Below are 16,578 nucleotides of genomic sequence, written 5' to 3' on the forward strand. Positions count from 1 at the left end.
ACCAAAAATTACGTGTGCTATGTAATGTGAATAGTGTTGTTCACTGTGAAAGAGTATAGCCATTGTTCTGTAAAATGTATCTTTTTAAAATACTTCACTCCCTTTTATCCTCCAGCAGCTGCAAATGTTTCAAGCCCCCCCTCCTCCATCCCAGAGGCTACTTCAGATAAGGCGGTGAAAAAAAAACGCACGTGCGATGACATGTTCTCTGAGCTCATGCAGTCATCTGGCACCGACAGAGCTGTATGGAGGGACACAATAGCAGAGTACAGGACAGTGGCTGATGAACATGAGGAGAGGTGGCAGCGGGAAGATCAGAGGAGGCATGAGGAAACGCTGTGGATACTGCGGGATCCAAAGGACATGCTCTGGTGGAGGTTCAGGAATGGCAGCAGGATCACAGACGGCTGCTGCAGCCCCTACTTAACCGCCCTCCCGCCTCCCCAAGTTCCATAGCCTCCTCAGACACCCAAGAACGCGGGGGGAGGCTCCAGGCACCCAACCGCTCCACCCCAGTGGACAGCCCAAGCAACAGAAGGCTGGCGTTCAACGAGTTTTAAAGTGGCCTTTTCCTTCCCTCTGACTCTCCTCCCACACCCCACCCGGACTACCTTGTGAGTTATCTCCCTATTTTTATAATCAATTAATAAAAAATACATGTTTTTTAAACGATAGTGACTTTATTTCCTTTGCAAGCAAGCTGTGATCAAAGGCGGGAAGCTTACAAGAAATCAGAGTCAACCAAAGGGGCGGGTTTTCATCAAGGAGAAACAAACAGAAGTGTCACACAGTACCCTGGCCAGTCATGAAACTGGTTTTCAAAGCTTCTCTGATGCGCACCGCTTCCTGCTGTGCTCTTCTAACCGCCCTGGTGCCTGGCTGAGTGTATTCAGCGGGCAGGCGATTTGCATCAACCTCCACCCCGCGATAAATGTCTCCCCCTTAATCTCACAGAGATTGTGGAGCACACATCAAGCAGTAATAACAGTGGGAATATTGGTTTCACTGAGGTCTAAGCAAGTCAGTAAACTGCCCCAGCGACCCTTTAAACGTCCAAATGCGCACACTACCACCATTCTGCACTTGCTCAGCCTATAGTTGAACCGCTCCTTACTACTGTCCAGGCTGCCTGTGTACGGCTTCATGAGCCAGGTCATTAAGGGGTAGGCTGGATCCCCAAGGATAACTATTGGCATTTCAACATCCCCAACAGTTATTTTCTGGACTGGGAAGTAAATCCCTTCCTGCAGCCGTGAGCGTCATGAACCTTTCCCGGCCATCCCACGTTGATGTTGGTGAAACGTCCCTTGTGATCCACTACTGCTTGCAGCACCATGGAAAAGTACCCCTTGTGGTTTACGTACTGGCTGCCCTGGTGGTCCGGTCCCAAGGGATATGCGTTCTGTCTATAGCCCCACCACAGTTAGGGAATCCCATTGCAGCAAAGCCATCTCATATGACCTGCACGTTTCCCAGAGTCACTACCTTTGATGGCAGCAGCTCAGTGACTGCGTTGGCTACTTGCATCACAGCAACCCCCAGTGTAGATTTGCCCACTGCAAATTGATTCCCGACTGACCGGTAGCTGTCTGGAGTTGCAAGCTTCCACAGGACTATTGCCACTCGCTTGTGAACTGTGAGGGCTGCTCTCATCTTGGTATTCTTGTGCTTCAGGGCAGGGGAAAGCAAGTCACGAAGTTCCATGAAAGTGCCCTTACGCATGCGAAAGTTTCGGAGCCACTGGGAATCATCCCAGACCTGCAACACTATGCAATCCCACCACTCTGTGCTTGTTTCCCGGGCCCAGAATCGGCATTCCACGGCATGAGCTGCCCCATTAACATCATGATCTCCAAATTGCGGGGGAACGCAGTTTTAGAGAAAAGTGTGTTCATGTCCTCATCACGGCGGTGCCGTCGCCTCCTCGCCTGGTTTTTCAGGTGCTGGTTCTGCATACACTGCACGATAATGCACAAGGTGTTTACAATGGTCATAACTGCTGCGGTGAGCTGAATGGGCTCCATGCTTGCTGTGCTATGGCGTCTGCTCCTGCTCGGGCAATCCAGGGAAAAGGGCGCGAAACGATTGTTTGCTGTTGCTCTGGCGGAGGGAGGGGTGACTGACAACATGGCTTACAGGGTTGGCTTACAGGGAATTAAAATCAACAAAGGGGGTGGCTTTGTGAGAAACAGAATGGCCCCCTCAAGGTCAGAACTCAAAACCTCAAGGATAGAACTCAAAACTGGGTTTAGCAGGCCATTGATTTCACGGCAGGAGGGAGGAGAAAAAGAATACAAAACAAATCTGGTCTATTTCTTGTTCTGATCCACTTCATCTATCTTTATACATCTTGCTAGCAGCAGACTGTGCAGTACGACCACTAGCCATCTTCATCACCTGGGTGCTCGGCAGAAGACAGTGCAGTATGACTGCTGGCCATCGTCTTCTGCTGGCTGTAGATTAAAAGAGTGCACAGCTGGTAGGACTGAATTGCCATGAGACGAAACTTAAAAGGGAAATGACCTGGCTGAGTCACTCCGATGTTTGCCAAGGCGCCCCCGACCTCATCGAGGTCCGTTAAAAGAGCACCCAGGACTACATCAACGACGGCTACCAGTCATACTGCACTGTCTGCTGCCAAAAGGCAATAAACTGTTGCTGCGTAGCAATGCAGTACCGTGTCTTCCAGTACCCAGGAGACATACGGTGACGGTTAGCTGAGCGGGTTCCATGCTTGCCGTGGTATGGCTTCTGCACAGATAGCTCAAGAAAAAAGGCGCAAAACGATTGTCTGCCCTTGCTTTCACGGAGGGAGGGATGGAAGGGGGGCCTGACGATATGTACCCAGAACCACCCGCGACAATGTTTTAGCCCCATCAGGCACTGGGATTTCTACCCAGAATTCAAATGGGTGGCAGAGACTGCGGGAACTGTGGGATAGCTACCCACAGTGCAATGCTCCGGAAGTCGATGGTTGCCTCGGTACCGTGGACACACTCCACCGACGACATGCACTTAGAGCATTTGTGTGGGGACACACACACAATCGACTGTATAAAAACGCTTTCTACAAAACCGACTTCTAAAAATTCAACCTAATTTCGTAGTGTAGACAAGACCTTTGTTTAGATCAGACCTGTTTGCCAACTTCTGTTTGGTCAAGGCTGTGGGGTTTAGAACATGTGTTAATGACATCATACAGGGGAATCTTAACTCCACACACAATGTTGCCACACATACTTTTATCAGGACAACACTGACTAGCAAATTATGAGTTTTCAATAATACCTGACATAACATACTTTGGACAAAGATTACTACAATAGTGTGTAGGGTGTGAAGACAGGGATAAATTCTGTCAGTGACCTCAGTCTCCTCTGACCTGACCTGGTGGTTCTCTGTCATGTGAACGTCCTGGTGGGAGCAGTTATCCATCTCTTAAGGGCACCTGAATTAATATAGGCTACAAAGGAGAATTTTTGTCTTTTTCGAATGGAAAGTTTTGCAGTTGACACTGATTTTTCCCTAAAATAAGACTTGCATATTTGTAAGACTCAGCTTACTGGTTGCAAACTTGGATTTTCCTGATAAATAAAGGCTGGTGGTCATGGCGGAAGTCTATTTTGATGCCCTCTCCCAGTTTAGTTTTCCTGGGATTCACTGCAGCTGCCATGGCTTATAGTAAAAAAATGTCACAGGTCAAAAGGGAATTTGTAACAAAGGTCACATCGGAAGGGCTCATCCCTCCATCATCCAAAGGTATTTAGTAAGGCTACTAAAGGCCTCTGCTTCTTGACCTTCCTAACACCAGGCAACCAAAGGGCTCACTAGACAGAAGTGCTCCCAACTGAAAACAAAGAATGTTCTTGTCTCAAAGGCTTAGTTGACTGATACAAAGAGGGAAATTGGAGATAGAATTCCTGGAGATAATATAACTTACAGCTTCTGCAAGTCTGGAAATTGTCAAGATTATCACATTCCTCAGGGCACCCACATACAGGTGCTGTTCAACAAGTGCCAGAAGAAAGTCAACCTGAAGGCACAAGCACATTCTCAGGACGAAGAAGAGCAGGCTAGGTCCAGAGGCAAAAAGCCTCAGGGAAGACAGATCCTTAAGAAGAGCCGGCTTCAGAGCCCAGCTGCTGTGTCAGCCTCTGGCCAACAGGCATCCAGTAACTGTGAACCTCCACTCCCCTTCTAGCTGCTGGAAGAGAGAAACAGCTTTCCGTTTTCTCTCCCATTTGCAACTTCCTGGCTGCTGTTGAAAGAATAGGAGTCTAACTTTCTCCCAGCCCCCTGACTGCTGGGAGAGGGTGTGGAGAAGATGTTTCTGCTACATTACTCCTTCCACAGTCCCCATTTCCTTGGGCCCTCCCACCTCCATGAGAAACACCAGTGTCCACCACTTTTGCTGTTTATAGTTTTATCGGGCAATAGGGTGAAGTGGAATCGATTTACAGCTGTCACTGCTGCGCAGAGGCACTTCTCAACAGCAAGAATAAAACAAAGTCTTGTCAGTTTCATTCAGCCACCGCTTGGCAAAGCTTGAGCAGCAGTCGAGCTACCGGAGCTGCTTATTTGCAGACCCAGGAACAAAGCGTTACTTTATATTTGGTAACTTTTCTTCACAGCCATGGGAGGGAGGGGGGGGCTAGAATTTCATTTTTTTAAAAAAGATACTTAAATGCTGCTGAAATTGGTGCCTCAGGCCCCCACACTAGCAAGAGAAAGCATTTAATTTGCTACTGGAGGGTGGATTTTTCCAGCTCTGGTTTGAAACAATTCAAAATACTTGTCTTTATTATGTCCTGTTCCCTATATGCCATTTCAGATATGACAGTGCCAAAAGGAAATAATAAAAACTGATGGAAATAAATCAGACTAGGGTTAGAAATGTTAAATATACTTTCTCTAGTGTCCTAAGCTACTCCCTGATATTTAGCATTAGGAGGTCAGAGAATAAATATTAACTCTCATTTGTGTGCCTCCATACTGCCATGATTTCTATGCCTGGGTGGGGATTACTTTCCACCAATCAGAATGCAGGCCTCTCTGAACCCTCCAGACTGCCAAGGCTTTCAGTACCTTTGCATTTTAACCCAAGATTCCAAGAACTTTATGTATTATATCCTTTAGCAGACAACAGATTTTCTATGTTGAATAAAACATCCTGTTACTTCCAATATACAATTTCAGTTATGAAATTAACACAGAAAACTCAAACAACATTCTTGTTCTAATACGTTATTGTTTTATTAAAAGTTTGTCATATCTACTATGAGTAAATACAAAAGTTTATCATGGTACATGCGTTTTACTTTGCCAGTTCCATTTTGGCCACGATTCAGCAAAGTACTTTGGCATACGCCTACCTTTAAACATTTGTAATCCCACTGATTTATGGAATTATTCAGGTGTTTAAAATGTAAGCACATGCTTAAGTAGCTTGCTGAACTGGGGTCTTTGCTAGGGGCCATACAACTAAAACTCTGCTCACCATTTACAATCTACTACCTTCACAGGCAGATATGTGCATGAAATAATTCCATTAGCAGGCTCATAGGAAGAATGGAAAACATCTACATCAAAGCAGATTTAACTGGGAAACTGTTGTAAGAAAATAAATACAGTCACAACAAAAGTTAGGTCTCGTTCTAATCCACTATCAAAAATCTATATTCAGTTTTATAAATATAAAGCACTGAGATATAACATGAATTCAGCTAATAAGAAGGGTTATGATAGATCTTTCATTTTAAGCGTGAAAAGATTTCTATACTTAAAAGGCTCAAAATTCTCCTTTCTTCTCAGGATGAGAAATGCCCCTTGATGCCCCATCTCCTCCAGGACATAGCCACAGTAGAAATAATTTTCACAACTAATTTGTATATGAAGTAACACAGTTAACATTATCCAATGAATTTAGATCCACCTACACAGTATAAATATATCTAGATAAACTGTCACCTTCAGCAGAATTCATTAAAATAATGTTATATCTTCTTTGTTAAATGTAATTTTTTAATTGAAATTTAATCTTACCATATTATTTGGTAGATTTTTTAATTGACATTTGTAGTAATTAATTGGTAAGCATTACAGCTTTGTCTGAAGAATTTAAAACTAAATTTGACATAGAGATTGGCTGGCCACTGCTGTGAGGTGCCTGCTGGGAGCACTTCATCATCCTCTGAGTCCCTCCTGCAGATCATAGGTGGGGGACGATGGTCTCTTTCTTACAGTCATGAATTACATTACAAATATTCCATTACCACCACGCAAATGTCATGTTAATTTCTGATCATCATCAAGTCAAACAATGGTTTCCATGCTGGCAACTAGCCAATTAGCTCTGTGGAAAAATATTCAGGCAATTATATAACTTAAATTAGGTTAAGGACTCAAAAGAAAGCAAAATAAATGCTTTGAAAATACTTCAGAGATAAAATGTAAGTTGACACTTTCTCTGTGTGCTACAGTCGATGTTATACAATCTGATAGGCAGCTGCCAACATTCATAACTGTTTATTAAATCCAGCTTCTCCTTATGGTGGCATCTAAGATCTGTATTTTTACCAATATTAGGTTCATTGTGTTATGAAAAAGACCAAAATACTTAGGATCATCCACACTAGCTTATAAAACATATTATGTAGTATATTAAATTGTTAAAATTACTTTTCCCCCCAGTAGAAAAGTTTCATGGATAGAAAGTTTGAGCAGAACGAAGTGTTTCTTGATCCACTGGTGTTTTGCAGTAGTAAGGGAGACAGATAGCACTTTTGTCCTAGAAGAATGTGCTGTTAAGACCTAGCCCAACAGCTGACTGGTTGTCCCCCATACTCCGATGCAGGAGAACCAAGTTGAACTTCTGGTCTCAGGGCTGCATCCCAACTCTGTTCCATGGATATATGCTAGTATAACTCCACTGACTTCAGTAAATTTACTCCTGATATATACACTAGTGTGAGTATGACTAGAAACAGAGCTATGATCCCTTGCTTCCCTGCCAACAAAGGAGCACTGTAAACTATATGAACCCCTACAAATAACTAAGAACCAGTTATGAAAGTGATATCCCATCTAGACTTCCTTGTTTGGAATAACGGTAGCTATAATGTAGATGATAGCACCCCTTCCTACATGGGGGGTGGGGAGGTCTGCTCTGAATGCTCATAAAATACATTAACTCTCTAAGGCATTCCTTCTCAAGCTCTCTTATGTGGGGGACCAGCAATTTTTTTACCCCAATGTGCGCGCAGACCGGCAGCCAATGGCTCACGGACTGGCACCAGTCCGTGGACCACCACTTTGAGTAGCACTGCTCTAAAGGATGCTAAGTAGCTGAAAAGAAAAGTAGCAGTTTTATAAGTCTCCAATGAGCTTGGGGTTCAGAACACCGAACTCCATTGGTGAAGCTGTGCAAAACCTTTCAGAAAATCCAGACTTTAAGCACCAAACCATTATTTTGATTTCTTCTGTTCCCAAGTCAATTTATTGGGCAAGCATGGTTATCTCCAATTTAAAAAACTTATACAGCACCAATTTCTTGACTTTAAAAATTCGTAACGATGAGCAATTTGTTTAAATCTTTCCCATCTCTTTCAGTCTCATTTTCTTATGCCTTGCAATGAGGCAATTCACTGTTCTGGCTGCTTGCCCCAGATGACCTTTGCCTGCCATAAAATAGTACACAAGTAGATGCTATGCTTTAGAAAAAGAACTCTTCTCTTCCAAAGGCTTTAAGTATTCAGTCAACACAATTAGCAGGAATCACATTTTGTTACTCAATAAGCTGGAAAGTTCTAAAATCTACGGGCTGTGAATGAATTCTTGACATCATCATGAAGGCTCAACATGGGGAAAGCAGCGATAGATATATGTAAAGGTGGATTTTATTGCAACAGGGGAAAGGATTGTTCCTCATAGCTGTCCTCTAGCGACTGCTGAACAGGAAGATGGAAAAAGCAAGTCACCCTTACACCAGCCCCACCACAGTACACTGCCAGGCAACTTTCCATCCTTAGATAGAATTCTGGGAAAGGCGTGAACACCACATTGATAGAACGATATTACTAAGGAAAAAAATATCTTCCACATACCTATACAAGTTTTCTATGCATGCTTTATTGGAAACTAAATTAATTAACTAGCATCATCACTGAAGTCAATAGACCAGTTTGCTATGGAGCACGGAGGAGTTTCTTGCCCAGCTAGACATCACTGGAGAAATCTGGAATTGCTCCCCATTTTAGGATCTTGGTCACATTAGCAAGGTTGGTAATTCATATATGAAGGAACTGGTAGAAATCTCTCTCTCACTCTCTCTCTCTCTCTCTCTCTCACACACACACACTTTCAATTGCCATATGGGTTTATTCAACTGTTTACTACACCAGTCGGTAAAAATTGAGCAGTTATTATAATCTTTGCTAAATGACATGGTAATTATGCTACCTCTGGAAAAAAAGAAAAAAGCACAGAACCTTTTAAAAAAATTCACAATTCACTGATGTGTGAATTTCTGTGTTTTCATAATCTTTGAATGGAAATGGGTTACCTAATATACAGAGGGATATTAAACATGTGCCAGAAACCCAAGTTTATTTTCAAGAAACAATTTATATCCCCATCTCCAATGCAATTTAATTATTCATATTTCCTGCTTTTAAAAGCCTCCTTATTCGTATCCTTTAATTTTCTTGCAAATAAAATAATTCCTGTTTTCCTGACTTTTTTCGTCCCCATCCCGCCCAGTTCATAAGCAAAAGGCAGGACATGCCATGTGAGTGATCTCAGTTTGTCAGTGACTTTGGAACCCTGTTCTCCAGGCTGGTGGAGCTGCAGGGAGGAATTCAGAGTAGCTCCAACACTCTTTCTGCACCAACCATCCAGCCAGTTCATGAGAGCTGAACTGATAGCCCAGTCCCAAAAGGGGCCTAACCAGATTACTAGACAGCTACACGTAAGGGGTCACCAGGGGGACTGCATATGGACAGTAACAGGGGCAAATGGCAACATTACATTAATAGAGGATCAGGCACACACACCCCCTCACCCCCACCCACCCACCACTTGTCCAGGCTGGATCGTGCATGTCGATGGAGAAGCCAAGCTTGGTATCTAGGATTTCACCTTGAACAATGGAAAACTTTGTGCTGCGGGATGCCAAGCTAACAAGGCAGGAGTATGTGATAAGACAGCTCTCTTGTGTACCAATGACACCATTTTGTCACTGGGATATAAGCGAGGCAAAACAGTGATAACTAATTGTTTTCTGGTTTTGGCTCCTTTGGAAGCAAAGCAATAATTATGCCACGGAAAAAAGGCCTCTATATATCCATATTTAATTGTGACGTTCAGTGCCTGCGAAGCCATGCTTAGACCATGCCTATCAACACGGTTTCAGTTTTTCACATTACCTGTTTATACCAACCCCATCACCAAAAATCTACAACAGCTTGCATTTTCATGTAAGCTTTGGGATTTTTTTCTATTATTTAATCAGATTCTTATATATTATACAGCAGAAAACTATTGACATATTTTTAAGCACAAAACAATACTAAAAAACTAAAGCATACCAAGTAACAAGGGGAAAAAAAAATTACTACAGACTTGGGTTAGTTGACTCACCAGTTTTACTTGTGGGTATCACACATATTCACTCATGGCTCAGGGCAAATCTGGCAAGGGATCAAAACCCCTACCATGGGAAACATGTTCGGAAGCTGGAATCACTCAGAAAGTGGTTCTCAGGAGATTGACTGAAAGACAAAAACATGTTTTAAAGCTTCACTTAGCTAGAACTAAGCCCAAGCCCACCACTTCTCTGAACTTGAAAACAAAAAGGAAAGTATAAATGCTGGAGGTGGGGAAAGCCCCCTATTAAAATATTCTTGCAATAAATCAAATGTTATTGTGTCATATAAAGATCTTTTTTCGCTATAAATAAAATTGAAACTTTTAAGGCAGGAAGGCAGCATTTTTTAAAAGGTGCTATTATTTCAAGTATCTAATTTCCTCTGCTGATTTATAAGTTTATGTTCATTTTCAATACCAAAATTAGTCAACACCCTAGCAGATACTCTGTTCGAAAACACAGTACCGTTTCAGGGATTTTAACCTACTTCATTATCAAAATGAAACAGGGTCACTGAGTTAGTCAGATATTTATCCTCCCTTTGCTCATTTCATCCTGACAAAACCTTAACAAAACAAAATCTCTTTAGCAATAATCTTTCTTCTAAGGAAAAACATGTAAAAAACTATTTGATGCTGAGGGGGAGTGGAGAAGAAGAGGAGAGGTAAAACTTGCACACAGGATACTTCAGCAGTTAAGAAAATACAAATTTGATTTTTTCCCTGGCTAACAGTAACATATTTGAGTTTAAGCTTGGCTCTAAGGATGCTGTTTACTGTACACACTAACTAAACAGTCATTTTACTAATAGAGTTACTTTGAAATCACTTTGTATCTTCTTCATTAATAAAGTGTCTTGTCCAGGAGGGGGAAAATCCTACTGTCCTGGACCATGGTCCAAAGAGAAGCATTATTTGGGTCTCATGCATGTGATTAATTCAGGACAGCAATTAATCACATGCTTAAATCCCATTGGCTTCAATGGGACTTAAGCACCCGCCTATATACTACGTGGAAATAAGGTGCAAATTGTTAACAGTGAGGGTAATTAATCTTTGGAACAAATTTACCACAGGTTGCAGCAGAGTCTCCATCACTGGCAATTTTTAAATCAAGGCTGGACTTTTTCTAAAAAAGATCTTCTCTAGGAATTATTTGGGGGACATTCTATGGCTTATGTTATACAGGTGAGACCAGATGGCCACACTGACCCCTTCTGGCCTTGGAATGCATGAGTCTATTATTATTATTTTTCCTGAATCAGGGCCTGGGCAAGTGAGAATGTCAGCTTTACGGCCCAACTGGTAAGACTAGGTGAGTGACATCAGGCAGAGCAAAACTGATCTGCCAGCCAGAGGAAGGGGGTGTGAGGGACTGAATGGACTAGGGGAGAGAATTCTGCCTTACGTGATGCATGTACTACCTCAAAAGAGAGATGCCCACCTGTCATGGCTATCGTCATCCATTTCTACCTCTGACCCCTGCAATCCAGCTGCTCTGGAGGCTCCCAGGCATTCCCTGGGCCGTATCGGATGTTGCTTGGGCAGCAGCATGACCCCAGCTTTCAAATATTCATGTGTTTATTTTGGCAGGCTGCCAAGTTTTTCCTCTCTCAAACTTGAAGAAGAGCTCTGTGTAAGCTCGAAAGCTTGTTTCTTTCGCCAACAGAAGTCGGCCCAATAAAAAACACATTACCTCAACCTCTTTGTCTCTCTAATATCTTGGGACCAACAAGGCTACAACTACATTCCAAATCAAGTTTTCCTAAGGCACATCTGAGAGTTTTTATATCAACAATACCTGAATGGAACATAATGGGACCCCAAAAAAAAAAAAAAAAAAAGAGACTTCTCTAACCAAAGGGATTTCTCTTTTCCCTGCTGCAAAAAGTATTAGAGCTTCCATTTCTCATATAAAATGCATGGAAGCAGAAAACGTGTTACATTGTCCAGAAAGGTTCCTATTACTAGATGGCTCTAGAAAACATGAGTAGACCCAAAAGTTTGTTCGCCACCATTTACACTAAACAGGACCTAGGTTTCAGACACTCAGAAATACTCTGCAATACCTACAGGCCAAAAGTGACCTTAATCTTAGATCAAGCTATATTTTTATACACGTTTTCAAGATTCCTTAAGGAAGTATTTCAGAAATGCCTAGGAAAGCTAGGTTTATTATGGAGCCTGTTGGATACACTGATGGGTCTGTAGCTGCGCTAGAGCCTACATGCACTGTGTTTGTGCAGGATCTCTCAGGCTCCTGTTACCATAATAGTTGAGAACCTCACAACCTTCAGTGTATTTTATCTCCCTCCCCTCCCCCCCCAACACCTCTGAAGCAGGAAAGTTCTATTATCCCCATTATACAGACGGGGAACTAAGGCACAGAGAGCCTAAGTAACCTGCTCAATGTCGCAAGAAGCCTGGTGTGGATCAGGGACTTGAACTCATGTCTCCCAAGTTCTAGGCTAGTGCCCTAACACCAGATCATCTCTCTACTGCAGAGCCCATGTCTAGAGACAGAATCCAAGAGGTCTCATATTTGCCACCTATGACCTGAAATCTGGGACAGTTGCTGGTTTCATATAGATTATTTTTATTTCCCTTAGGAGCATGGGGATCTAGATAGAAGAGAACACAACAGAACTGCTTGGCCTGAATTTAGTTGGTGCAGCAGTGAAGATAGACTGGTCAAATGGTGCACAGGCCAAGATCCTCAGGTTATTGTGCACATCGTCCACAACCTTGAACCCAACAAAAATTAACTTTAGAGGCTTAAAATTTATTTTTAAAGACATTTTGAAAATGTTACTATTTAAGTTCCAAGAGAGATTAGGCTCTTGCCTGGGCTGTGGAAGAAAATGCAAGTAATTTCAGAAGGTCCCCCCCACATACATTAAGCTGGGAGTCAGGCCAGAACCCTGGAGGTATACATACTCATTAATTATTTTCATTGTGGTAACTCCAAGAGGACTCAACCAGGTTGACACCATTCAACACCAGGCATTGCACAAACATATGAAGCAGACATTTGAAAACCCCACCCGTAGTAAACAATCTCTGCTCAAAGAGCTTGCCTTCTGAAAAGGACAAGACATAACAGTAATCCTTGCCCCCACTGAAGTCAATGGGAGGTTTTGCCACTGATGTCATTGAGGCCAGGATTTCACACAGAATATTCTGGAACGTGTGCACCATTCATAGATGTTATAAGCCAATCAGTAGCAGCAATCACAGTAAATCGCAACAAGCTACCTGCCCAGCTGTTAGCAGAAGTCACTATTCCGTGCGCATCACAGCGGAGCAGAGCTTTAAGGAAGGATATGAAGAAGGAAGAGGCTGATAAGCAGGGAGATCCCCTCCTCACCCCCATGCTTGTGGCGCAGCCTGGGACGGTGTTTGTGAGAGAAACAGACAACTGGGGAACTGTGGTTAGCACAGTAGAGTGATCAAAATATCACCACCAGTATATGCCTACCTCCTATTTGGAATATGTGGCAAAGCCACCACATCATCTGCTTTCCAGGATATTGCTCCTGAGGGAAAGACTCTTCTCATTATGTTCCAGTGGCAGCTGCTGGGGCACTAGCAATCCTATCTCCCCACCCTAGCTGGATTTTCACTAAAATCAGCTTTTGCTCAACATCAAATATAGTTTCAGGCTTTTTTAAGTTTCTACATCCTGATTAAAGGTGGGACTTTAATCCTTTTTATGCTCCATTGCCCTTTAAAGTGTATCAACTGCAATGAAATCACATTAGACTATTTTATCCAATGATTTTTCTCTCAGCCACACTATGCACACACACACACACAATTTTGTATACCAATTTTCAATGTACCCCTCCAAATAAATAAAATTTTATGTGTACACAATTTTTTTAAAATAAGTTTTAAATTACAGTAGGTAATTTACAGTAAATTAAGTCATCTTTCCACCAATTAAGCTGTGAATACATCCCACCATTCTCAGTATTAAGCGAGAAGTACAATAAATTAAAACATTAAAATATTTCAAAGAAGATACTGGGAGTGCTGAAACATTAATTGTGCCATATACAATCTGTTTTCACAGGGATTTAAAAAAACGTCATTACCACCCTGGGTACCATTGGAAAAAAGATTAAAACCATCACCCCTTCCTATTTACACATTAAAATGTATGCAGTCCTGATAGTTAATACCCAGCTTGCTGACCTGTGAATCTGTTTAAAACAATACAGAGTCTGTAAAATGCATAGTCCAAAACTGGGATCTGTCCTTACAAATAACTACTGCATTCAAAGAGGTTACAAGCAGAGACAATAAGTACACCATTTTCTTGTTTGTTTATCTTCCCCCTTCAGCAATCCCCACTTTGCACAAGTGTCTAGAGGGATCAGGGATGGAGCAGCTGCAAGTTCCCCAAGGCCAAAGCCTAACAATCAGGCTGTTTACCAAACATCACCACCCAGCAGCAAAATAAAAAGCATATTATTTGCATTTTAAAAAATGCTTGTTTCTCAACAACTTATTTGGCAGAAACAAGTTAATAAATGTGTAAATTAAAATAGAACCCCATTAATTCAGCACCGATACCTGTTAATACCTGACACTGGTATGACAACCCAGAGTGCAATCCAGACCAGTAGGGGGGGCTGTGTCACCCCTGCCCTGTAACCTGGGGTGTCTTGAAATGCGTTGCTATTGTAGCCTCCAACCTGGACTGTTCACAGCCAGTCACCAGCATGCAGTTTGTGTAACTGCAGCCTGCCAGCCGCACCCTGGCTCTCACCATCCTGGGTTATACTGCAAGGTGACCCTGGGACTTTCCCAAGAAATGTGCTGTTTTGCACTGCCCAGCCATCTCCTGGATAGTTCAAATACATTAAGGGAATAATAAATACTAGCTTGTTATTCTAAACAGAATTATCCAGACACCTTCATTTAAGCAAACTGAATTAGAGAATAAACTTGTTTTGTTGTTTTAACTACAAAGAGAGATTAAGTGAGTACAAGTAATGAGACACAAAAGTCAGAAATGGCTACAAGAAAAATAAAGACACGACATTTCCTAATATCTAACTTTACAAACTATATTAGATTGAAGCAAAATTTCTCACCACTTGCCCCCAGGAAGATTTACTGACCAAACTCTTCAGGTCAGACCCCAACCTGCAAGGCCGATGGCCATTTCCTTTGTCTTTTCAGTTGCAGAGAATGAATGAATGAATGCAGAGATAGGGGCTGACCCTTAGGGTGTTTGCCCCTCCTTTTTACAGTTCTAGTCCCTGTCTTGAAAAACATTTCCAACTGAGAACCATGAGCATCTGTGTGGAAGGATGTTCCCTGCTGTTTTTTTTCACCAGTTTGAGTTTCCTTTGCTTTCCCTTCCTGCTTGACGACACTGTTTACTGCTTAAATGCAAATTAAGGAAAGCACACATTTGTTTGTTTAGGACAGACCTGTTTGCTGACTTCCGTTTGGCCAGGGCTGTGGGGTTTGGAACATGTATTAATAATACTGTACAGGAGAATCTTATCACTACACATACAATGTTGCCACACATATTTTATCCAGGACAGGCCTGACCAGCAAATTATGAGTTTTCAAATGATACCTTACAAGGCATACCTTGTACAAAGATGATTATAGTAGTGTGTAGGATGTGAACCTGGGTATATTCCATCACAACTGGATTACAGTGCTTCGGTTTCCTGATAAATCATTAGATCCTTTAAACACAGTCATAAGATATGCATGCACTAATATAATGCTAATCAGCTTTCTGTTTACAAATATGCAACAGTGCTCAAAACAACTTTTCAAATCTTATTTGGATTGTCTACAGAGGAAACTCTATAACAGGCCATAAGATTGGTCATCAGCACCCTTGAGCAATCAGCTAGGATCTACCTCAACTTTTTGATGCCAACTCAAGAATAATCCATCTAGCTTTGATTTGCAATTAGAACAGAGTTCCTCACAACCGAGGCTATCACCAGAAGCATGCCATGTGGCTTGCACAGATGTTTCTATTATTTCTTGGTCCCATAAGGCCGATGTGTTAAAAACAGGTTATGGCATGTAATAGGAAGAAGCACGCTTGATTTTGCCCACTGCCTCCCTCCCCTTTACACACGTCTTTAATTTACTCAACTGATTTTTCCGCCTCCTTTTTTTTCCCCCTCCCAACTGCTATAGAAAGTATAAAAACGGGACAGAGGTAGGAAGAACAGTTTCTATACCTTCACGGGAATTTTCAGAAGCATTCAGCACCAGCAACACAAACCAGATTTTCAAGTATGCTTAGTTCTCATTTAGGCACTAAAAGAAGTGGCACACAGGGTGTTAGGCTCTTTTGAAAAACCTAGCTTTGAGTATCACAATGGGCACCACTTACCCTTATTGCAGTAGCCAAGCAGGAGCCAATTTTTTCCCCCCTGCACGTTCAGCCCCAATTGTGGGTGCTAAGCACTTTGAGGAGCTTGGAGCTAGAGTTTTGTTCCCCTCCCGAACATTTGGCCCTAAATGCTGTACAAACATGGGGCCTGATTTCCACATGCGCTCAGCACCCAGAGCAACAACTGAAGGCAGTAGGACCCGCAGGTGCTCTGTACCTTTGAAAAATCAAGCCCATGATGACTATAAAGCAATAATCTTTTCAATGAGACAACCCAGCAACACAAAGGCAGTAGCTGCATGAAGCTCTGCATATGAGCTACTGTTCTCTCTCTCCTTTTCATTCCTAATTTAGAGTACTCATTTTACTTTTATCCTCAGTTAGAAAGGTGTCAACCAGAAAAAAAACTAACTGAACAAATGGCTAAGATTTCAAGATGGCTACCATCAGAGAGATGGTGGAAAAAGGCAGCTACTAAATCTATGACTACTTAGAACTTCTGAGATTTTAAAGGATACCAGACATCAGCTAAAAATTGTGGCATGTGTGGAGAT

General features: G+C 42.2%; 1 protein-coding gene across 13 annotated transcripts in view; it reads right to left on the bottom strand.

Annotated features, from left to right (window-relative positions):
* The window catches only part of FOXP1 (forkhead box P1), a 493,539-nt gene that overhangs the window by 426,427 nt on the left and 50,534 nt on the right, over window positions 1-16,578 (bottom strand). For 12 of the 13 annotated variants that reach the window (XM_073351104.1, XM_073351110.1, XM_073351096.1 and 9 more), the window contains one exon: window positions 9,637-9,767. The exons of the other annotated variant lie outside the window; for it this stretch is intronic. The gene's annotated coding sequence lies outside the window, so the exon portion shown is untranslated. The remainder of the gene's footprint in view (window positions 1-9,636; window positions 9,768-16,578) is intronic. 13 annotated transcript variants of the gene reach the window in all.

Source organism: Lepidochelys kempii, chromosome 7 (genome assembly GCF_965140265.1).
Source record: "Lepidochelys kempii isolate rLepKem1 chromosome 7, rLepKem1.hap2, whole genome shotgun sequence".
Classification (NCBI taxonomy): domain Eukaryota; kingdom Metazoa; phylum Chordata; order Testudines; family Cheloniidae; genus Lepidochelys; species Lepidochelys kempii.